The sequence below is a fragment of the Oryx dammah genome, unplaced genomic scaffold (genome assembly GCF_014754425.2).
Source record: "Oryx dammah isolate SB20612 unplaced genomic scaffold, SCBI_Odam_1.1 HiC_scaffold_1, whole genome shotgun sequence".
NCBI lineage: Eukaryota > Metazoa > Chordata > Mammalia > Artiodactyla > Bovidae > Oryx > Oryx dammah.
Genome location: NW_024070185.1, coordinates 24,040,143 through 24,063,601, shown reverse-complemented (window position 1 = coordinate 24,063,601; position 23,459 = coordinate 24,040,143). Strand labels below are relative to the sequence as shown.

At 41.1% G+C, this 23,459-nt stretch overlaps 1 protein-coding gene and 1 non-coding gene across 4 annotated transcripts in view; both read right to left on the bottom strand.

Annotated features, from left to right (window-relative positions):
- SLC24A2 (solute carrier family 24 member 2) overlaps positions 1-23,459 on the bottom strand; it is a 276,734-nt gene that overhangs the window by 171,146 nt on the left and 82,129 nt on the right. The gene's annotated exons all lie outside the window — the stretch shown is intronic.
- On the bottom strand, positions 14,569-14,678 carry LOC120867971. The gene has a single exon (XR_005722101.1). It is a non-coding gene; the product is annotated as a U6 spliceosomal RNA (small nuclear RNA).

Sequence of the window (23,459 nt, the reverse complement as noted above, 5' to 3'; positions counted from 1 at the left end):
ATACACACCTCTGACTACTCCTTTCCCAAACTAGAACCAGTCCATTGTTCCATGTCTGATTCTAACTGCTGCTTCTTGATCTGCATACAGATTTCTCAGGAGGCAGGTAGGGTGGTCTGATATTCCTATCTCTTTAAGAATTTTCCACAGTTTGTTGTGATCCACACAGTCAAAAGTTTTAGCATAGTCAATGAAGCAGTTGTTTTTCTGGAACTTTTTTGCTTTTTGGATGATCCAACGGATGTTGGCAATTTGATCTCTGGTTCCTCTGCCTTTTTAAAACCCAGTTTGAACATCTGGAAGTCCTCGGTTCATGTACTGTTGAAGCCTAGCTTGGAGAATTTTGAGCATTACTTTGTTAGCATGTGAGATGAGTACAATTGTGCGGTAGTTTGAGCATTCTTTGGCATCGCCTTTCTTTCAGATTGGAATGAAAACTGACCTTTTCCAGTCCTATGGCCACTGCTGAATTTTCCAAATTTGCTGGCATTTTGAGTGCAGCACTTAATAGCATCCTCTTTTAGGATTTGGAATAGCTCAGCTGGAATTCCATCACTTCCACTAGCTTTGTTCTTAGTGATGCTTCCTAAGGCCCCTTGAATTTGCACTCTAGGACATCTGGCTCTACATGAGTGATCACACCATTGTGGTTATCTGAGTCATTAGGATATTCTTTGTATAGTTCTGCTGTGTATTCTTGCCACTTTTTCTTAATATCTTATGCTTCTGTTAGGTCCATATTATTTCTGTTATGTTAGTTTCAGGTATACAGCAAGATTCAGTTATACATGTATGGTAGATTCAGTTATACATATATCTATTCTTTTTCAGATTCTTTTCCCATATAGGTTATTACAGAATACTGAGTAGAGTTCCCTGGGCTATACAAGTAGACCCTTGTTCATTATTTATTTATGAGACAATTTCTGAAGATTATTTAATGATCTGGGAAAACACTCATCATCTAATAGCAACTAGAAAGCCAGGATATTAAATATATATGGTATGAAGCTACTTTTCTAAAAATACAGTGTCCATACATAGCTGTATTACATGCAATGGAAGGAAATATATTTCTGGGTGATGATATTACAGGTTATTTCTATTTTCTTTTTTTCCATATTGTCCAAATTTTCTGTAAGCTGATTCCATTAATTTAATAATTAGGAACAAAAGAGTATTAAGTGTGAAGCTAAGTTTTTTCTGACAAGATTGAGTCTCTGAAATGAACTGTCTACTGTCAACTGGTATCAGGCCACCATGACTCGGCCCCTTCTGGGCTGGATACCACAATGGCCTGGAAAAGCCCCGTGACCCAGACTTGTTTTCTTGCTTACTAGCTGAATATTTGGGGAAAACAATTGGTTCAGTGGGTAAAGAATATGACTGCATTATAGGAGACAAAGGAGATGTGGGTTCAGTCCCTGGGTCAGGAAGATCTCCTGGAGAAGGAAATGGCAACCCACTCCAGTATTCTTGCCTGAAAACTCCCATGACAGAGGAGCCTGGCGGGATACAGTCCATGGCATCACAAAAGAGCTGGACACGACTGAGCGCACACATTGATAGATGCTAGAAGCAGACTGAGGCTCAAATCCCAAGTGACCAGCTTCTTCGTTTTATGACATCAGTCAAAGTACACACATAAACCTTGTAGAATCTTCCCCTCATCATTAGTAAAGTGGGGCTACTAATGCCTTCTTCAGAAGGTCACTGTGAACTGAACACCTTGTGTAAATGCTAGTAAAAGTTAGTTTCCTTCCTTTCTTAGGCTTGACTATTCACCACCCCACCCTGACTCTGAAACAAGGATGAAAAAAAAAAAAAAAAAACCCCCCATCAACAGCAATATCTATTATAATTTTAAAGCATAGTTATTTTTGATATGTTAAAAATGTATAGACTCTCGTTTATCTACCCTTTAATGGTCTGGACCTATAGGGAGTCAGCACAGCTTGGATAAGGCAATGTGAGGACTGTGGACACATTTTAAGGGAGTGTTTAATCTGAGCTGACATCTGCCATACAAAGGCTCTGAAACTTGAAGCACCTCTCATCAAGGCAGGCAGAGTAGGCAGAGTAGGAGGGGTGAACGTCCTTGCTCTGATGTCCTGAAGTGATTTCAGCATATTACGTCTTCCTGGATCCTGAGTTTATCTAAATAGATGCATGACATTCTCTAAATGTGTAGAACTCAGAATTTCTCAGGCTCAGTGTCTCTAGTGTCAACTGACAGCCGCACGTCTTCAGTGTTTCCTTTAATTAACCTTCTCCATTTTCAAATCAATTTTCTCACTTCCTCATGGTGTGACTGCTATTCTAAGGAATGCAGACCTAAGGGATCCACATTTCAAGGTTCCAGGGGTTCATATGCCAAGTCTGGAACTCTGTCCACAAATAGATATTCAAGCACATCTGCTGTCTCTTCTGTGCACCCCAGAAGTTCAAGGACCAAAATCCAAGTATCAGGGGATCTAGCCCTGTTTTATTTTCTGACCTCTGAGCTTCCTTTGTGAGGATCTTACATTATGAAGGCATTGTGGATGTGTGAGAAAGGGGGCAAATCCCCTCAAGGCCCTCCTTGTTCCAGGAAGATTAGTCTGTCAAATGCTGGGAGATTGGCTGGAAGGGCTGGTCTGCAGGGGAGATGATGATGGAGGCAGACTGGATGGGAAGAACAAATGAAGGGCACATAAGGCAGACTCCGTGGGAGCCCCATCCATTTCCCTGGAGTCTCAGCACTTCACTGTGCTCTGGCTGACTTGGCACCACTGGTATCTTCGTTGCTGTAGTTCAGTCACTCAGTTGTGTCTGATTTTTTGCGACCCCATGGACTGCAGCACATCAGGCTTCCCTGTCCTTCACTATCTCCTGGAGTTTGCTCAAACTCATGTCCACTGAGTCTATGATGCCATTCAACCATCTCATCCTCTGTCGGCGCCTTCTCCCACTGCCCTCAAATTTCCCCAGCATCAGGGTCTTCTCCAATGAGTCAGCTCTTCACATCAGGTGGCCAAAATATTGGAGCTTCAGCATCAGTCCTTCCAATGAATATTCAGGGTTGATTTCCTTTAGGATTGACTGGTTTGATCTCCCTGCAGTCCGACTCTCAAGAGTCTTCAACACCACAGTTCAAAAACATCAATTATTCAGCATTAAGCCTTCTTTATGGTCCAACTCTCACATCTCTACATGACTACTGGAAAAACTAGAGCTTTGACTATATGGACCTTTGCTGGCAAAGTGATATTTCTGTATTTTAATATGTTGTCTAGGTTTGTAAAAGCTTTTCTTCCAAGGAGCAAGCATCTTTTAACTGCACGGCTGCACTCACCATCCACAGTGATTCTGGAGACCAAGAAAATTAAGACTTGTGTCTACCTCCCTTTACTAAAGAGCTGAGGAATTAACACCATCACCCCCAGCAGCCCTCAACCGATGACTGATCAGTTCAGTTCAGTTCAGTTGCTTAGTAGTGTCCGACTCTTTGTGACCCCATGAATCGCAGCACGCCAGGCCTCCCTGTCCAACACCAACTCCCGGAGTTCACTCAGACTCACGTCCATTGAGTCAGTGATGACATCCAGCCATCTCATCCTCTGTTGTCCCCTTCTCCTCCTGCCCCCAATCTAAATGGCCCTAATGAGAGGGAGGCAGCCGGGTCAGAGTCAGAAAGAGACTCAAAGTTGTTAAATTGCTGGCTTTGAAGATGGAGGAAGGGACTGAGAGCCATGGAGTGTGGGCAGCATCTAGGAGCTGAAATGGCAAGAAAATCATTCTCCCTGGACCCTCCAGAAATAACCTGTCTCTACTGGCACCTTGATTTTAGCCTGTTTTGGATTAAGACCCATTTTGGAGTTCTGACCTCCAGAACTAATAGATAATAAATGTATGTTGTTTTAAGCCTCTATGTTTTGGTAATTTTTTATAGTAGCAATAGGAAATAAATACAACATACTTTAGAGGTCTTCCACCCAAAGGGTAGAGATTACTTTGGGCCCACTAGGATAATCAGGGTAATCTTCACATTTCAAGATCCATTTAGTCACATCTGCAAAGCCACTTTTAAGATATAAGGTAACATATCCACAGGTTCTGGAGATTAGGACATGGATCTCTTTGTTGGGGGACACTGTTTGGGCTGCCACATGTGTTTTACACCATCTCCTCAAGGAATAAGCTCTAATCATCCTAGTGGTGGTGGTTTGCTGCTGCTAAGTCACTTCAGTCCTGTCCAACTCTGTGCGACCCCATAGAAGGCAGTCCATCAGGCTCCCCCGTCCCTGGGATTCTCCAGGCAAGAACACTGGAGTGGGTTGCCATTTCCTTCTCCAAGTGGTGGTTGTTTAATACTTCACTATTATTTGCCTGCTTCCCCTTTCTGGCTTATTCCCCTGATCTATCAGTGTTTTCTGAACCTCCCAAGTAAACTATATGTACTCAAAGTCAGGCTGTGGGTCTGCTTCTAGGGGAACTCAAACTTAAATATTATGAGGGCAGGAGCCTGCAGTAGTGGAGGCAGAGGAAAGAGTCAAGAAGGACAGACTGGACCAGTAGGGGAGAATGATAACAATGGGGAGGCAGAAAGGGGTCTGAATTTGAGGAAATGACATTAGGACAACAAAGTAGAAATGCCAGTTAAAGGGGTAGGGTGTCTCCTATGAGCTAAAGACTTTGAGACATGATGGAAAATTTTGCACTCAGAACTTTTGGGAAAATAACAATTTATTAATGAAATAAACAAGAGATCTAAAGGGCTTGGCCATCATCTGAAGTAATTTCCATCCCAGAGGCAGGACTGTGAGACTCAGAAGAGCCTAGAATGTCTAAGACATGAGCTCATACTTTCCTTTCAGGGATCTATTCATCTTCTTAGTGAGTGCTTTCCATACCAGGAAGGCAGGGTTCTAAACCCATTTTTTGTATCACATTATATCTTCTTGTGAGCACACGAGGTAATTATCATTATTCTTCCCATTTTATATTTGGACTAAAGATCACAGACATTAAGTAACTTGTCCAAGATTCTATGGACTATGGCAGAGGCAGATTTTGGAACTAAGCTGATTCAACTCCAGAGCCTCAGATTTTAATCACTGCTTTCTCCTGCTTTCCTCTCTCTCTCTCTTTTTAAAAAGAACTCAAGAAGGCTCCTTCAGGTCTCGTGAAGATAAGCCACCCACAACTCGTTCCACTTGCATTAGGAGCTTGGTCAATTCAGTTCAGTCGCTCAGTCGTGTCTGACTCTTTGAGACCCCATGAATCACAGCATGCCAGGCCTCCCAGTTCATCACCAACTCCCAGATTTACCCAAATTCGAATTGGTGATGCCATCCAGCCATCTCATCCTCTGTCGTCCCCTTCTCCTCCTGCCCCCAATCCCTCCCAACATCCGGGTCTTTTCCAATGAGTCAACTATTCGCATGAGGTGGCCAAAGTACTGGAATTTCAGCTTTAGCATCAGTCCTTCCAATGAATACCCAGGACCGATCTCCTTTAGAATGGACTGGTTGGATCTCCTTGCAGTCCAAGGGACTCTCAAGAGTCTTCTCCAACACCACAGTTCAAAAGCATCAATTCTTCCGCGCTCAGCTTTATTCAAAGTCCAACTCTCACATCCATACATGACTACTGGAAAAATCATAGCCTTGCCTAGACAGACCTTTGTTGGCAAAGTAATGTCTCTGCTTTTGAATATGCTATCTAGGTTGGTCATAACTTTCCTTCCAAGGAGTAAGCGTCTTTTAATTTCATGGCTGCAATCATCTTTCAAATTGAGGGTTCAATCCTCTCTGCTCCCATCAAACCAGTATACCAGGGCTCATCTTAATTCCATGATTTAATTTAATACCATTTAACTTAACTCCACTGTTGCACAACCCAAGTCAAGAACCACTGAGTCAAATCATTACTAATCCCCCTAGACCAGTAGGAAGATGTAGCATCCTAGAAGCCCACCCTAGATGGATATAAATGGCGAAATTACAAGATCCACAGAGTCAGAATCTTTTCTTTTTCCTTCTGGATATTAATAACTTTATGACCTTAGTCTAATCACTTAACCTCTCTCTAATTTCATTTCTTTATGTAGAGGTAGAATTAATAGACTTGCCCCCTCCTTGGGAGATGTCACTGTGTTAACTGAAAAGTTCTACGTGAACTTGTTTTGAGTTCTAATACAATAGCAGCAATCATTTTAATTCAGGGCATAGTAAATCTTTTGTTTTTCTCCATGAATGCAGGCTTTAGTCCAATCTCGCCAAGCAAAGTTTCCTCTGTACAATTGGTACTCTTCAAATATTTATTGTTTTTGAAAGGAAGAGAAATTACTCATTGTCAAGTAACATAACTCTCTATTTTTTCTGAATTGTAACTGGTATATGTTGCACCATCCTAGTCATTTGGACCAACCCCCTCTTTGCATTTATGTCTCACTTCTTGATTAGAAACAATCTCCCTTCTCTTTGTTCTTTGGATTTTTCTGCAAGCTGAAATAGTGAAAAGTCATTATGTCAAATAAGAGAACACTTGACTATAGGGTCTATTTTTTTTTCCTTTTTATTTTTTAATTGAAGGATAATTGCTTTACAGAATTTTGCTGTTTTCTGTTAAACCTCAACATGAATCAGCCATAAGTATACATATATCCCCTCCTGTTTGAACCTCCCTCTCATCTCCTGCCCCATCCCATCTCTCTAGATTGATCAGACCCCCTGTTTGAGTTTCCTGAGCCATACAGCAAATTTCTGTTGGCTATCTACTTTATATATGGTAATGTAAGTTTCCATGTTACTCTTTCTGTACATCTCACCCTCTCCTCCCCTCTCCCCATGTCCATAAGTCTATTCTCTATGTCTGTTTCTCCATTGCTGCACTGTAAATAAATTCTTCAGTACCATTTTTTTCCAGATTCTGTATTATGTGTTAGAATACGATATTTATCTTTCTCTTTCTGACTCACTTCACTGTGTATAATAGGTTCTAGGTTCATCCACCTCATTAGAACTGATTCAAATACATTCCTTTTTATGGCTGAGTAATATTCCATTGTGTATATGTCCCACAACTTATCCATTCATCTGTCAGTGGACATCTAGGTTGCTTCCATGTTCTATCTATTGTAAATAGTGCTGCAGTGAACAACGGGATACATGTGTCTTTTTCAATTTTGGTTTCTTTAGAGTATATGCCTAGGAGTGGGATTGCTGGGACATATGGTGGTTTTATTCCTAGTTTTTACATGAATCTCCATCTTCCATAGTGGCTGTGTCAATTTACATCCTCAGCAGCAGTGCAAGAGTGTTCCCTTTTCTCCACACCCTCTCCAGCATTTACTGTTTGTAGACTTTTTGATAAAGACCATTCTGACTGGTGTGAGGTGATATCTCATTGTAGTTTTGATTTGCATCTCTAATAAAGAGTGAAGCTGAGCATCTTTTCATGTGTTTGTTAGCCATCTGTATGTTTTCTTCAGAGAAATATCTGTTTAGGTCTTTTTCCCACTTTTTGACTGGGTTGTTTGTTTTTCTGGCATTGAGTTGTATGAGCTGCTTGTATATTTTGGAAATTAATCCTTTGTCAGTTGTTTCATTTGCTATTATTTTCTCCCATTCTGAGGGTTGTCTTTTCACCTTGCTTATAGTTTCCTTTGCTGTGCAAAAGCTTTTAAGTTTAATCAAGTCCCACTTGTTTACTTTTGTTTTTATTTCCATTACTCTAGGAGGTGGGTCATAGAAGATCTTGCTTTATGTCATTGAGGGTTCTGCCTATGTTTTCCTCTAAGACTTTATAGCTTCTGGTCTTACATTTAGGTCTTTAACCCATTTTGAGTTTATCTTTGTGTATGGTGTTAGGAAGTGTTCTAATTTCATTCTTTTACATGTAGCTGTCCAGTTTTCCCAGCACCAATTGTTGAAGAGGCTTTCTCTGCCCCATTGTATATTCATGCCTCCTTTCTCAAAAATAAGGTACCCATAGGTGCATGAATTTATTTCTGGGCTTTCTACCTTATTCCATTGGTCTATATTTCTGTTTTTGTGCCAGTACCATACTGTCTTGATGACTGTAAGTTTGTGGTATAATCTGAAGTCAGGATGGTTGATTCCTCCAGTTCCATTCTTCTTTCTCAAGGCTGCTTTGGCTGTTCAGGGTCTTTTGTGTTTCCATATGAATTGTGAAATTTTTTGTTCTAGTTCTGTGAAAAATGCCATTGGTAATTTGATAGGGATTGCATTGAATCTGTAGATTGCATTTGGTAGTATAGTCATTTCCACAAGATTGATTCTTCCTACCCAGGAACATGGAATTTCTCTCCATCTGTTTGTCTTTGATTTTTTCATTGGTGTCTTATACTTTTCTGTGTACAGTTCGTTTCCTTAGTTAAGTTTATTCCTAGATATTTAATTTTTTGTTGCAATGATGAATGGGATTGATTCCTTAATTTCTCTTTCTGATTTTTCATTGTTAGTATATAGAAGTGCAAGTAATTTCTGGCTATTGATTTTGTATCCTGAAACTCTGCTAAATTCACTGATTAGCTCTAGTAATTTTCTGATACTATCTTTAGGGTTTTCTATGTACAGTATCATGTCATCTGCAAACAGTGAGAGCTTTACTTCTTCTTTTATGATTTGGATTCCTTTTATTTCTTTTTCTTCTCTGATTGCTATAGCTAGGACTTCCAGAACTATGTTGAATAACAGTGGCAAAAGTGGACACCCTTGTCTTGTTCCTGATCTTAGGGGAATGCTTCCAGCTTTTCACCATTGAGAATGTTTGCTATAGGCTTATCACATATGGCCTTTACTATGTTGAGGTAGGTTCCTTCTATGCCCATTTTTTGAAGAGTTTTAATCATAAATAGGTGCTGCATTTTGTCATAGGCATTTTCTGCATCTATTAGGTTTATCATATGATTTTTATCTTTCAATTTTTTAATATGGTGTATCATATTGATCGACTTGTGTATATTGAAGAATGCTGGAATAAACCCAACTTGTTCATGGTGTATGAGCTTTTTGATGGGTTGCTGAATTCTGTTTGCTAGAATTTTGTTGAGGATTTTTGCATCTATGTTCATCAGTGATACTGGCCTGCAGATTTCTTTTCTGTGTATTGTCTTTGTCTGCTTTTGGTATCAGGGTAATCGTGGCCTTGTAGAATGAGTTTGGAAGTGTTCCTTCCTCTGCAATTTTTTGAAAGAGTTTTAGAAGCATAGGCATTAGCTCTTCTCTGAATGTTTGATAGAATTCTCCTGTGAAGCCACCTGGTCCTGGGCTTTTGTTTTTTGGGAGACTTTTGATCACGGATTCAATTTCAGTGTTTGTAATTGGGTTGTTCATAATTTCTAGTTCTTCCTGGTTCAGTCTTGGAAGTTTGAACTTTTCTAAGAATCTGTCCATTTCTTCCAGGTTATCCATTTTATTGCCATATGGTTGTTCATAACAGTCTCTTATAATCCTTTGTATTTCTGCACTGTCTGTTGTAACCTCTCCTTTTTCATTTCTAATTTTGTTGATTTGATTCTTCTCTTTTATTCTTGACGAGTCTGGCTAGAGGCTTGTCAATTTTGTTTATCTTCTCAAAGAACCAGTTCTTAGCTTTATGAATCTTTACTATTATTTCTTTTATTTTTTTTCCTGTTTATTTCTGCTCAGATCTTTATGATTTCTTTCCTTCTACTAATTTTTTTTGTTCTTCTTTTTCCAGTTGTTTTAGGTGTACAGTTAGGTTGTTTATTCGATGGTTTTCTTGTTTCTTAAGGTAGGATTGTATTGCTATAAACTTCCCTCTTAGAACTGCTTTTCATGCATCTCATAGATTTTGAGTTTTCGTGTTTTCATTGTCATTTGTTTCTAGAGATTTTTTGAATTCCATTTTGACTTCTTCAGTCACCTGTTGGTTATTTAGAAATGTGTTGTTTAATTTCCATGTGTTTGTGGTTTTTACAGTTTCTTTCTTGTAATTGATATCTAGTCTCATAGTGTTGTGGTCAGAGAAGATGCTTGATACGATTTCAGTTCTCTTAAATTTACTGAGGTTGGATTCATGACCCAAGATGTGTTCTATCCTGGAGAATGTTCCATGTGCACTTGAGAAGAAGGTGTGTTCTTCTGCATTTGGATGGAATGTCCTGAAGATAACAATGAGATACATCTCATCTAATGTATCATTTAAGACTTGTGTTTCCTTATTAATTTTCTGTTTTGATGATCTGTCCATTGCTGTGAGTGGGGTGTTAAAGTCTCCTACTATTATTGTGTTATTGTCAATTTCTCCTTTATGTCTGTTAGTTAGAGTTTGTCTTGTGTATTGAAGTGCTCCTATGTTGGGTGCACATATATTTACAATTGTTATATCTTCCTCTTGGATTGATCCCTTGATCATTACGTAGTGTCCTTCCTTATCTCTTGTAATATTCTTTAAGATCTATTTTGTCTGATATGGAGATTGCTACTGCAGCTTTCTTTTGCTTCCCATTTGTATGGAATATATTTTTCCATCCTCTCACTTTCAGTCTATATATGTCTTTAGGTCTGAAGTGGGTTTCTTGTAGCATAAATAGGGGTCTTGTTTTTTTTACTCCATTCAGCCAGTCTGTGTCTTTGGTTGGAGCATTTAATCTATTTACATTTAAAGTAATTATTGATATATATCTCCCTATTGCCATTTTCTTAATTGTTTGGGGTTGATTTTGTAGATCTTTTTTCTTCTCTTGTATTTCTTGACTATATAAGTCCCTTTATCATTTGTTGTAAAGCTTGTTTGGTGGTACTGAATTCTCTTAACTTTTGCTTGTCTGAAAAGCTTTTGATTTCTCCAACAATTTTGAATGAGATTCTTGCCAGGTGCAATAATCTAGGTTTTAGATTTTTCTCTTTCAGTACTTTAAGATATCCTGCCATTCCCTTCTGGCCTGCAGAGTTTCTGCTGAAAGATCAGCTGTTAAATGTATGGGGTTTCCCTTGTATGTTATTTGTTGCTTCTCCCTTGCTGCTTTTAATATTTTTTCTTTGTGTTTAGTCTTTGTTGGGAGAAGGAAATGGCAACCCACTCCAGTATTCTCACCTAGAGAATCCTGTGGACAGAGGAGACTGGTGGGCTGCTGTCCATTGGGTCAGACAGAGTCAGACACTACTGAAGTGACTTAGCATGCATGCATGCATTGGAGAAGGAAATGGCAACCCACTCCAGAATTCCTGCCTGGAGAACCCCAGGGACAGAAGTGGGCTACTGTCTACAGGGTCGCACAGAGTCTGATGCAACTGAAGCGACTTCGCAGCAGCAGTAGCAGTCTTTTGTTAGTTTGATTAATATGTGTCTTGGCGTGTTTCTCTTTGGGTTTATCCTATTTGGGACTCTTTGTGCCTCTTGGATTTGATTGACTATTTCCTTTTCCATGTTGGGGAAATTTTCAGTTATAATCTCTTCAAAAATTTTCTCATACACTTTCTTTTTATCTTTTTCTTCTGGGACCCCTACAATTTGAATGTTGGCATGTTTGATATTGTCCCAGAGGTCTCTGAGACTATCCTCAGTTCTTTTCATTCATTTTACTTTATTCTGCTCTTCAGAAGTTATTTCCACCAGTTTATCTTCCAGCTGACTGATTCATTCTTTGACTTCAGATATTCTGCTATTGATTCCTTCTCAGTTCAGTTCAGTTCAGTCACTCAATCATGTCCGACTCTTTGTGACTCCATGAATCACAGCACGCCAGGCCTCCCTGTCCATCACCAACTCCCAGAGTTTACTCAGACTCACATCCATCGAGTCAGTGATGCCATCCAGCCATATGATCCTCTGTCATCCCCTTTTCCTCCTGCCCTCAATCCCTCCCAGCATCAGAGTCTTTTCCAATGAGTCAACTCTTCACATGAGGTGGCCAAAGTACTGGAGTTTCAGCTTTAGCATCATTCCTTCCAAAGGAATCCCAGGGCTGATCTCCTTCAGAATGGACTGGTTGGATCTCCTTGCAGTCCAAGGGACTCTCAAGAGTCTTCTCGAACACCACAGCTCAAAAGTATCAATACTTCGGCGCTCAGCCTTCTTCACAGTCTAACTCTCACATCCATACATGACTACTGGAAAAACCATAGCCTTGACTAGATGGACCTTAGTTGGCAAAGTAATGTCTCTGCTTTTGAATACGCTATCTAGGTTGGTCATAACTTTTCTTCCAAGGAGTAAGCGTCTTTTAATTTCATGGCTGCAATCACCATCTACAGGATTTTGGAGCCCCCAACAAAAACGTCTGACACTGTTTCCACTGTTTCCCCATCTATTTCCCATGAAGTGATAGGACTGGATGCCATGATCTTCGTTTTCTGAATGTTGAGCTTTAAGCCAACTTTGTCACTCTCCTCTTTCACTTTCATCAAGAGGCTTTTGAGTTCCTCTTCACGTTCTGCCATAAGGGTGGTGTCATCTGCATATCTGAGGTTATTGATATTTCTCCTGGCAATCTTGATTCCAGCTTGTGTTCCTTCCAGTCCAGCGTTTCACATGATGTACTCTGCATAGAAGTTAAATAAGCAGGGTGACAATATACAGCCTTGATGTACTCCTTTTCCTATTTGAAACCAGTCTGTTGTTCCATGTCCAGTTCTAACTGTTGCTTCCTGACCTGCATACAGGTTTCTCAAGAGGCAGGTCAGGTGGTCTGGTATTCCCATCTCTTTCAGAATTTTCCACAGTTTATTGTGATCTACACAGTCAAAGGCTTTGGCATAGTCAATAAAGCAGAAATAGATGTTTTTCTGGAACTCTCTTGCTTTTTCCATGATCCAGCAGATGTTGGCAATTTGATCTCTGGTTCCTCTGCCTTTTCTAAAACCAGCTTGAACATCAGGAATTTCATGGTTCACGTATTGCTGAAGCCTGGCGTGGAGAATTTTGAGCATTACTTTACTAGCATAGGCAGCTGCGACTGGCGCACTACGCGTGGCTGAGAGGAGATACCCCACATCTGAGGTCAGGGGCAGCGGCTGAGAGAGGTAGTTTGCCTATTTCCTCTTCATTTATTCGGACTTCTGTGTTTCTAGTTTGTTCCTTCATTTGTGTAATATTTCTCTGCCTTGTCATTATTTTTTTTTTAACTTATTGTGTTTGAGGTCTCCTTTTCCCAGGCTTCTGGAGAAGGAAATGGCAACCCACTCCAGTATTCTTGCCTGGAGAATCCCACAGATGGAGAAGCCTAGTAGGCTACAGTCAATGGGGTTGCAAAGAGTCAGACATGACTGAGTGACTTCACTTTCATTTTTCCCAGGCTTCAAGGTTGAATTCTTTCTTCCTTTTGGTCTCTTCCCTCCTAAAACTGGTCCGGTGGTTTGTGTAAGCTTTGTGTAGGGTAAGATTTGTGCTGAGCTTTTGTTTATTTGTTTTTCCTCTGATGGGCAAGGCTGAGTGAGGTGGTAATCCTGTCTGCTGATGACTGGGTTTGTATTTTTGTTTTGTTTGTTGTTTAGATGAGGCATCCTGCACAGAGTGCTACCGGTGGTTGGGTGATGCTGGGTCTTGCATACAAGTGGTTTCCTTTGTGTGAGTTCTCACTATCTGGTACTCCCTAGGGTTAGTTCTCTGGTAGTCTAGGGTCTTAGAGACAGTGTTCCCACTCCAAAGGCTCAGGGCTTGCTCTCTGGTCCCGAACTAAGATTCCACAAGTGGTTTGTTATGGCATTAAGGGAGAGTAAAACAAATATCCAAAAATAAGAAACCAAGGATGAACCCCAGGCAAATGGCAGTTATTAAATCAGGGAAATAATAATTAAAATAATGGAATATACACACATACATATACACACATGAGCAAAGTCAAAACAGTCCAACAAAAATAAAGTATTGGCCTGGTGAACAAATGAAATCAAAAATTATTATTTACCAATTAAGAGCAAAACTAACTAAAGCACAAATTGGAAAACAAAACTAAAGCAATGAAAACAAAACTAACAAATATGTTGAGAGGAAAGGAAAGAAAGAAAATAAAGAAAGAATAGATAATGCAAAGTTAAATAGAGATAGATGAAGATTTATATACATTAAAGATTAACTGCAAGGGGAAAAGAACAGTAGGAAAAGCAAACAAAGGAATAAATGTAGAAAAAAATAATAATAGGTTTAAAAAATTAAAAATTAAAAAAAAAAAAAGAAAAAGGGAAAACTCCACAGAACTGCAAAAGCCCAACACAGAGGCAGAGGTTTATAACAACAATTAAAAATGTGACTGAGGAAAAAGAAAGCTCAAAAGCTTAATTAGATTTCATAGTGCCAATAAAATACTACAACAGAGAAAAAAAAGGAAAAAGAAAAAAAGAAATCCAAAAGAATCTAGAGAACAAGTCAAAACATAAGAATAATAAATGCTTTTCCTGAGTTGCTGCTGTCAGAGTCCTTTCCCTTGCTGGGAGTCACACTCCACCTCTATGCCCTCCAACTCTGTGCTGATCTCTGACCTGCTGTCAGGGCAGCTCAGATTCTAATCTGGTCCTACTCCTGTGTGTTCCTGCCTCCAATGTCCACAGCTATCAGAACTAGTGAGTTTTCTTTTGTGGGAACTCTCAATGATCTTTTTTTTTTTTGGAACGCTTCACAAATTTGCGTGTCATCCTTGCACAGGGGCCATGCTAATCTTCTCTGTATTGTTCCAATTTTTTTAGTATATGTGCTGCCGAAGCGAGCACTCAATGATCTTTTATATATTCCATAGACACAGAGTCTGCCTAATTGATCATGTGGATTTAATTTGAAGGTTTTGGGTCTTCTTTAGCCACATTGCCCCTGGGTTTCAATTGTGGTTTTATTTCCACCTCTGCATGTGGGTTGTCCACCGGAGTTTGCTCCTGTAGCTGCCTTGGAGGGCTTGGGTTTGCTCCTGTGAGGGCCAGGTGTGGAGGTGGTGCAGCTGCTTGGGTCACAGGGCTTCTGGCAGCACCAGGTACTCAGGGGAGTTGGTGGCTAGGGCAACAGGAAATATAGTGCTCTAGAAGGGGATGGCAACTAGTATTGGCCAATACACTCCAGTATTCTTGCCTGGAGAACCCCCCATCCCTGACAGAGAAGCCTGGCAGGCCACAGTCTACAGGGTCACAACGAGACAGACACGACTGAAGCAACCCTGCACTCATAGACACAAGACTTGTTTGGCCTGAGGCAGCTCTGTCCCAGTGAGAGTTGAGTGTGAAGGTGGTGTAGCTGCTTGGCTTGTGGGGTCCCTGGTGGTGTCAAGTGTGAAGGGACATAGACTGCCTCCACAGCAGGAGTTATAGTCGTATCAGAGTCTTTATCGAGCCTCTTGTAGCTGGCGATCAGAAGGCCTCTCTGGCCAGTCTTTCTCCGTAGGTCTGCCTGTTCAGGCCCTTAGAGGGATCCCTTTCCTGGGATCCTCCTCTGTTGTTCCACGCATCAGGCACATAGGGGGTGCCCCCTGGCTGGGGTCCTACTCTGTAGATCGGTGCGTCAGGCACTTAAAGGTGGGGTCTTTTTCTGTAGTTTGCATCATTCACATAAAGGAGCACTCTGGGTGGCATCCTGCTCTGTAGTTCAGTGTGTCAGGCATTTGATGGGCCAGTGTCTCTACTGTTCAGCTGCCGATGCTGGCATGTGGGGAGAGAGAGGCTATGGTGATGGCTCTACCCACTACGCGTGACTCAGCAGTATCGCTTTCCTTCACAGGCATTTCCCACCTCAGTCTCCTCCCTCACATCCCCTCGATCTGTCTCTCCACAGTCAATAGCAGCCCTCACCCTGGGATTGCTCCACAATCCCTAATTTCCAGCTCCCAGCCGCTGTGCCTTCTAGGGGACCCACATCCCTGTCCAGGGTATGTATGGCTGTGGCAAGGACTGTATGATTCTCATTCTGTTTAGGCTGCCACAGATCAGCTGTTTCACTCTCAGCCTTAAATGTTTCTCCTCTGACTCAGACAATTGCCCCGATGTGGGGATTGGACCCCTGCTTCAGTTCCCCTACCCGCCGAGGGCAGGTCCAGTCCTACTGACACTCCTGTTTTTCCCCCCGAGTTTCTTCATCCTACCGAGTTTTGCGTGGTCCTATATATTATTTTCCTCTGGTCAGGAACTCCTGTCTGCTCTCAGCTGGTATTCTGGATGCACTTCTCTGTCTGAAGATGTATTCCTGATGTATCCATGGAAAGAGATGTACTCCACATCCACCTACTACTTCTCTGCCATCTTGTTCTCCCCAACTTTCGGGTCTATTTTTAATCACACATGTGTTTTTTATTGAGAATCTATCATATCATGTGAAGAAGGAAATGGCAACCCACTCTGGTATTCTTGCCTGGAGAATTCCATGGACCAAGGACGCTGGTGGGTTACAATCCATGGGGTTGCAAAGAGTCAGACATGACTGAGCAACTAACACTATTATATCATGGGCTCTTGGAGAACAACTCACAGAACTGGACTTCCAATAGGTTACATAATAATAGCTAAAGTAACAACTGATCTCTGTATTTTGCTTTACAGTTGGAATGAGGCTTCCTATGGTAAGATGTTTCTCAAACTTCAGTCATTTTTATAACAGCAGCATGATATTTTGCCATATTTTCATAACTTATGCTCTACTATTTATCAAGCATTTTACTTTACACTAACTTGCCTTGTCTAACTTAAAAAAGTTTATTTAAAATGTGAACTTCATGTCACTCCTACAGCTAGAAAACCAATATTGCTTGTCATAAGTAGAAAGTAAATAAATGCAATGAAAACAAGGCAACACTCTTTAATTCCTGCTGGATACTGGTGCTGGGTAAAGGTCTTTGAGTCCAAGATATGCTCATTTTTGTAAGGGGTGGAGAAGATGAAAGAGGTTTGCATGTATGAGATAAAATTTAGAGACATCTAAGATCTAAGTTGAGATTGTTTTCGAGAATTATTTAAATTTTGGAAAGCAATATAATGGATCAGAATCTTAATTTGCACAGCAACCTGATTAAGTAACCTGTAGATATTTTCCCCAACTTACAGATGACAAAATTAGGGCTCAGAGAGGTTAAATGACTTGCTCCTCCATCACACAAGATGGTAAATGACAGAGCTGCACCTCCAACACAGACCTTCTCGTTCCAAACTGTGGCTCTTTCAGTTGCACCCACGTCCCTTCTGGAGTAGATCCCTGTGAGGGGAGTCTCAAAGGACTTGGATGGAGCACACATTCCCATAAGCAGTTCACAGTCTAGTCATGGAGATGAGGGATGCCAAGTGTCATATTTAAATGGCATCAAGGGAAAGTACATAAGCCTGCTTTGAGATAACTGGCTGAGGGAGTAACAATGTAAATGTTTAGCAAGTGAGTTCACAGTTAGTTGGACAACTAGGGAAGGCTTTCTGGAGAAAGTGAGATTAAAACTGCTTGTTAAAGAGTGAATAAGATTAGATGAATTTAAGAAAGGACAGAGGGAAGGTATTTTGAATAATAACAACACTGTGGTCATAATTATAAAAAATATCAAAGAAAGCTCTGTGCTGGTTCCCTGCAGATAGCGGGAAAAGCAGTTGTGACAGGAAGTGCCACAGCTACATTTGAGTCTTATGTGCTGTGAGGTGGGATTAATTACTATCTTGGACTCTTTAAAAATAAATTATCTCCCCCTTAAAAATATGTATGACTCAGAAAACTGCTTACAGATATTTTTTCCTAAGAAATGATGTTGGATGTGGGCTAATACTTATAAACATGTGCCTCATCCTTACAGGGAAACTGGAAATATCTCTGATGTTTGACAACACGGGACTATGTCACGTAAACTCTGACACATTGACTCTAGGGACACAGCATGTTTCAGGCAGGATGTCAGCGTTTGCTACTGAAATGTGGTCCCTGGACCAACCCCATCACTTTCACCTGCTGTTTGCTGTTGTTTAGTGGTTCATTCATGTCCGACTCTATAAGACCCCATGGACTGTGGCCCACCAGGATCCTCTGTCCAAGGATTTCCCAGGCAAGAATACTGGAGTGGGTGGCCGTTTCCTTCTCCAGAGGATCTTCCCGACCCAGGGATCGAACCTGCATCTCCTGCAGTGCAGGCGGATTCTTTACTACTGAGCCACCAGAGATGCCCCTCACTTTCACCTGGAACTTGTTAACATGCATTTTCTTATTCAGTAGGTCTGGAGCCAGGTCTGAGCTTTTGCATTCTGAATAGTTCTGGGCTTCCCTGGTGGCTCAGTGGTAAAGAATCTGCCTGCAATGTAGGAGACCCAGGTTCGATCCCTGGGTTGGGAAGATGGCATGGGGAAGGGTATGACAACCCGCTCCAGTATTCTTGCCTGGAAAATTCCACAGACAGAGGAGCCTGGCAGGCTAGAGTCCATGGGGTCGCACAGAGTTGGACACGACTGAAGCAGCTAAGCAGCAGCAGTAGCCAGTGATTCACAATGCATTTAAGTTTGAGAAGCACTGAGGCAGACAATTAAAGACTTGGGATATTTGCATTAAATGGTGATTAAACAGGCTGATTTTTTTAAAGAATTAGTTCTGTATATTAAATGGTAAAATTAAAAAGTATGTATAGATTCATACACATGAGTGAAAAAGACAGAGACACAGATGGAAAGAGCAAGATTCCGTGCATGACAGTAAGACAGATAAGAAGGGTAATTACCAAAATAGCAGCAGCAGTGGAGTGAAAGGAGTTTAAAATTTTCTTCTGTGTTTGCTTATCTGTATTTTCTACTATGAACATGCTTTTTTAAAATATAAAAGCAATAAAATGATATTTTTAATTCCTTTTCTATTTTCAGAATTTCTCTGAGTTCTTTCTGGAAAAATAAACATGAACCAACAGGCTGAACTGGAAGACAACCACCCACAGGGATTTAATCAGTGTAACCAGGTGCTGTCAGAAGAGAGAAAGACATAAAATTTTCCACTAGGTGTGAAATAAGTCTGTGTAACCTTCACATTGTCGCCACTGGAACTCTTGGGACACATAAAAAATTTTTTTTAAAAAGCCAATAAAGCTATAGGAGCATAGACATTTTCAAGACTGCCAACCGGGAAAGTACTTTTAAGACGAAATGGATCAACTTCCCTTAATAACTATTTTCAGCGGCTTTATTCTGAGTTCTGGTTGGGAAGATTCCATCCATGCTAAGTGAAAGTTGAAAGAGGATCCAACTGCTTTGTCAGAATGAGTCTTTGCCTGAATTCTCTCTTGAAAAACTCACCTGAAACTTCACTCATTTCTGTCAGTTGTCCCTCATTTTGGCAATCCCTTTATTTCAGCACAGTGTGGTAGGAAAATGATTCACATCCCAGGTTCACTATTTCCTAACTACAGGGATGATTAGGCCACAGAAGTAAAGGCCTGTATATACAATGGACTATTACTCACCCATAAAAAGGAATGAAATTGAGTCATTTGTAGAGACATGGATGGACCTAGAGAGTGTCATACCTAGAGAGTCAAGTAAGTTAGAAAGAGAAAAACAAAGTGTAATCTAGAAAAATCATATAGATAATAGATAATCTCATTTGCAAAGCAGCAATAGAGACACAGATGTAGAAAAAAACATATGGACACCAAGGAGGAAAGGGGTGTGTGGGATGAATTGGGAGATTCGTGTGTGAAAGTCGTGCAGTCGTGTCTGACTCTTTGCGATGCCATGGACTAGGCAGGCCATGGAATTCTCCAGGCCAGAATACTGAAGTGGGTAGCCTATCCCCTCTCCGGGGGGTCTTCCCGACCCAGGAACTGAACCGAGCTCTCCTGCATTGCAGGCGGATTGTTTACCAACTGAGCTATAAGGGAAGCCCCTAGGAGACAGGACTGACACATACATACTATTGACACTACGTATAAAGTAGATAACTAATGAGGACCTACTGCATAGCGCAGGGAACTCTACTCAGTGCTCTGTAGTGACCTAAATGGGAAGGAAACCCCCAAAGGAGGGGATATACAGATATATACGTATAGCTGATTCATTTTGCTGTACAGTAGAAATTAACAAAAATTGTAAAGCAACTATACTCCAATAAAAATTTTTTTATTAATTTTAAAAAAGAAGGTTCAAATTCCTTCAACACAAAATGGAGGGAAATAGCATCTCCCTTAGTTAAGAGGATGAAATGAAATAAAGCATTTATTAGGGAGCACTAAAGAATACTTAAAAAGTTGACTGATTGCCTGATTCCTCATTCAACAGCTATGCACCCTGTATCCATTATATGCTGGAAACTGCTGCAGGCAGAGAATATAAATGATCCCAGACATGTTGCCTTACCTCAGATTGCTTTTAGGCTCAAGGGATACAACAAGGCGACACAATTACTGTACAGTGTAAGAAGTGTTGCAACAGCAAGAAGGCGCCACTATGTTGGGAACAAGTAAGAGGAGGACCTTACCCAACCACTGGGATGGTGGTAGTGGTGAAGTCTTCCTGGAGGAAGTAACATTTAACTGAGGGCTGATGAACCAGTGGGTCTTAGCCGGGAAAGGCTAGGGAGTCCCAGACAGTGAAGATAGCACATTTAAAGGCTCAAATGTGACAAAGAGCATAAATATTCAGGTGCTCAGCAAATGAAAATGGTTAAGATAGGAATCTGGGGTAGAGCATGGGGGCAGTGGAAAGAAGGGAAGTGGCACTGGAGGTGTCAGCAGAGTCCACTCATGAAAGGGCCTTGGAAGCCATGAGAAGGAAGTTTAACTTATTCTTAAGGGTCAATGGAGTGGCCATTATGGTCGACAAGAGTCCGAAATGCAGTACTTGGATGCAATCTCAAAAACGACAGCATGATCTCTGTTCATTCCCAAGGCAAACCATTCAATAGCACAGTAATCCAAGTCTATGCCCCAACCAGTAACGCTGAAGAAGCTGAAGTTGAATGGTTCTATGAAGACCTACAAGACCTTCTAGAACTAACACCCCCCAAAAGATGTCCTTTTCATTATAGGGGGCTGGAATGCAAAAGTAGGGAGTCAAGAAACACCTGGAGTAACAGGCAAATTTGGCCTTGGTATATAGAATGAAGCAGGGCAAAGGCTAATAGAGTTTTGCCAAGAGAATGCACTGGTCATAGCAAACACCCTCTTCCAACAACTCAAGAGAAGACTCTACACATGGACATCACCACATGGTCAATACCAAAATCAGATTGATTACATTTTTGTGGCCAAAGATGGAGAAGCTCTATACAGTCAGCAAAAACAAGACCAGGAGCTGACTGTGGCTCAGATCATGAACTCCTTATTGCAAAATTCAGACTTAAATTGAAGAAAGTAGGGAAAACCGCTAGACCATTCAGGTATGACCTAAATCAAATCCCTTATGATTATACAGTGGAAGTGAGAAATAGATTCAAGGGATTAGATCTGATAGACAGAGTGCCTGAAGAACTATGGATGGTGGTTCGTGACATTGGACAGGAGGCAGGGATCAAGACCATCACCAAGAAAAAGAAATGCAAAAAGGCAAAATGATTGTCTGAGGAGGCCTTACAAATAGCTGTGAAAAGAAGAGAAGCGAAAGGCAAAGGAGAAAAGGAAAGATATAAGCATCTGAATGCAGAGTTCCGAAGAATAGCAAGGAGAGATAAGAAAGCCTTCCTCAGTGATCAATGTAAAGAAATAGAGGAAATTAATGGAGTGGGAAAGTCTAGAGATCTCTTAAAGAAAATTAGATATACCAAGGGAACATTTCATGCAAAGATGGGCTCAATAAAGGACAGAAATGGTATGGACTTAACAGAAGCAGAAGTTATTAAGAAGAGGTGGCAAGAATACATAGAAGAACTATACAAAAATGATCTTCATGACCCGGATAATCATGATGGTGTGATCACCAATCTAGAGCCAGACATCCTGGAACGTGAAGTCAAGTGGGCCTTAGAAAGCATCACTACGAACAAAGCTAGTGGAGGTGATGGAATTCCAGTTGAGCTATTTCAAATCCTAAGAGTATGCTGTGAAAGTGCTGCACTCAATATGCTAGCAAATTGGGAAAACTCAGCAGTGGGCACGGGACTGGAAAAGGTCAGTTTTCATTCCAATCCAAAGAAAGGCAATGCCAAAGAATGCTCAAACTACTGCTCAATTGCACTCATCTTACATGCTAGTAAAGTCATGCTCAAAATTCTCCAAGCCAGGCTTCAGCAACACGTGAGCCGTGAACTTCCAAATGTTCAAGCTGGTTTTAGAAAAGGCAGAGGAACCAGAGGTCAAATTGAGAACATCTGTTGGATCATCAAAAGAGCAAGAAAGTTCCAGAAAAGTATCTACTTCTGCTTTATTGACTATGCCAAAACCTTTGACTGTGTGGGCCACAACAAACTGTGGAAAATTCTGAAAGAGATGGGAATACCAGACCACCTGACCTGCCTCTTGAGAAATCTGTATGCAGGTCAGGAAGCAACAGTTAGAACTGAACATGGAACAACAGACTGGTTCCAAATAGGGAAAGGAATACATCCTGGCTGTATATTGTTACCCTGCTTATTTAGCTTATATGCAGAGTACATCATGAGAAATGCTGGACTGGATAAAGCACAAGCTGGAATCAAGATTGCCGGGAGAAATATTGATAACCTCAGATATGCAGATGACACCATCCTTATGGCAGAAAGTGAAGAACTAAAGAGCCTCTTGATGAAAGTGAAAGAGGAGAGTGAAAAAGTTGGCTTAAAGCTCAACATTCAGAAAATGAAGATCATGGCATCTGGGCCCATCACTTCATGGGAAATAGATGGGGAAACAGTGGAAACAGTGAGAGACTTTATTTTTTGGCTCCAGAATCACTGCAGATGGTGACTGCAGCCATGAAATTAAAAGATGCTTACTCCTTGGAAGAAAAGCTATGACCAACCTAAATAGCATATTAATAAGCAGAGACATTACTTTGCCAACAAAGGTCCGTCTAGTCAAGGCTATGGTTTTTCCAGTAGTCATGTACGGATATGAGAGTTGGACTATAAAGAAAGCTGAGCGCCTAAGAATTGATGCTTTTGAACTGTGGTGTTGGAGAAGACTCTTGAGAGTCCCTTGGACTGCAAGGATATCCAATCAGTCCATCCTAAAGGAAATCAATCCTGAATATTCATTGTAAGGATTGATGCGGAAGCTGAAACTCCAATACTTTGGCCACCTGATGTGAAGAACTGACTCACTGGAAAAGACCCTGATGCTGGGAAAGATTGAAGGTGGGAGGAGAATGGGGTGAGAGAGATGAGATGGTTGGATGGCATCACCGACATGATGGACATGAGTTTGAGTTAACTTTGGGAATTGGTGTTGGGCAGGGAGGCCTGGCGTGCTGCAGTACATGGTGTCGCAAAGAGTTGGACACGACTGAGCGACTGAACTGAACTGAACTGAAGGGTCAAGGAGAATTCCCAGGGTCAAACATGGTTTCTTTGGGGTTTTAGGATGAACTCCGGCCACAGTGTGGAGGAAGGACAGGAGGATTGGAGGTGAGCTGCACGCCTGATGCATTAATGCAGGT